The 1,318-nt window shown below is 38.4% G+C and overlaps 1 protein-coding gene across 1 annotated transcript in view; it reads right to left on the minus strand.

The window, feature by feature from the left end:
* The window catches only part of LOC110271987, a 3,592-nt gene that overhangs the window by 1,685 nt on the left and 589 nt on the right, over positions 1 to 1,318 (minus strand). The window lies entirely within an intron of this gene.

The following is a 1,318-nucleotide window of genomic DNA, read 5'->3' on the forward strand; positions in this document are numbered from 1 at the left end:
GAACCGAGCGTGAGCTCTGATTATGGTGTCGTCCTCTTCGGGGGTGAAGGCCTGATGCTCCACCTGCGGGGAGACACCATCGGAACCTGCAAAAAATGGGTTGGTTCATGAACCTGTAATGAAGAACAAAGCAAAAGAAAATCAGGGAAAAGGTAGATATAACAACGGTAGGGATTAGGCAACGATGGTGGTGGTTCTACGACGTAGAAAGAGGTGAAGAGGGTTGGCTATGGCGGCGATAAGGTAGCGTGAAGAGGAGGGTCTCTGACGCAGTAGGCTCTGGTTCGAGGCCGATGGTAATGGTGGTGAGGGCGCGGTGGCGCGGTGCTCCTGGGCTCGGCGTAGGTCTGCGACGTTGCTGGCGGAGAAGGGGGTGAATAGTGATAAGGAGGGTGATATGGTGGTATGTGGTTGATGTTGGAATTGGGTGGCTGAGAAAAATGAGAGAGAGAGAGAGAGAGAGAGAGAGAGAGAAAGGAGGGAGGAGATGATAGTGGTGGAGAGAATGGTAGTTTAAGAATTTTATTTAATTTTTTAGGGTTTGGATAATTTTGCTTACAAAAAATTATTTTTTTTATGGATACAAATGGTACTTTTCATCTTCTATGGGTAGATATGTCAGCGTTTTCAACTTTCGTGGATGGAAATGGTAGTTTACTCTTTTTCTAGAGTTGAACACATGACTTAACACATTTAGACATGAATGATCTACTTGATGGTTATGCTAAAACGTGATCTTGGATGATGATGAGAGTTCAAATATGGTGAGAATGGCTATTGCTCCTTCTTGAGTTTCCTCTCACTCATCACTCTCCATTTAGCTTCTTGGAGAAAATGGAAGAAATAAAGGAAAGAAAAAAGATGAGTATGTGTGCACACAAGAGGGAGGAAAAACTTCACCCTTGGATATTTTGTATCGTATTTTGCTTTTTTTAACAAAGTCTCTTCTACTATGCCTAAAATTTATTTGTAAGATTCAAAAATAAAGGGGTGAGTCTCACCTTATTCCAATACTACTTTTAGACAAATTTAGCAGAAGTTCTATCGGCATCAAAAAGTTCTCCTTTCAACAAACCGAATTGTCTAATTCGAATTTGAATTCGTATAATGAACTAAGCCAATTTTTTCTTATTTTATCTTCACTTAATTTTAATCATCAAGCATGAAGTAGCAATTATTTGAAATTATAACATAAGCTGATCTATTTATAATTTATAAAAAATTTCGAAGGTCGAAAGTACAATTATTTTTCTTCTATTTATATCAGATTAAGCTTAATATTTTCCTCCAATGAAATAAAAAATATTTTTAACTAGAA

Source organism: Arachis ipaensis, chromosome B05, assembly GCF_000816755.2.
Source record: "Arachis ipaensis cultivar K30076 chromosome B05, Araip1.1, whole genome shotgun sequence".
NCBI lineage: Eukaryota > Viridiplantae > Streptophyta > Magnoliopsida > Fabales > Fabaceae > Arachis > Arachis ipaensis.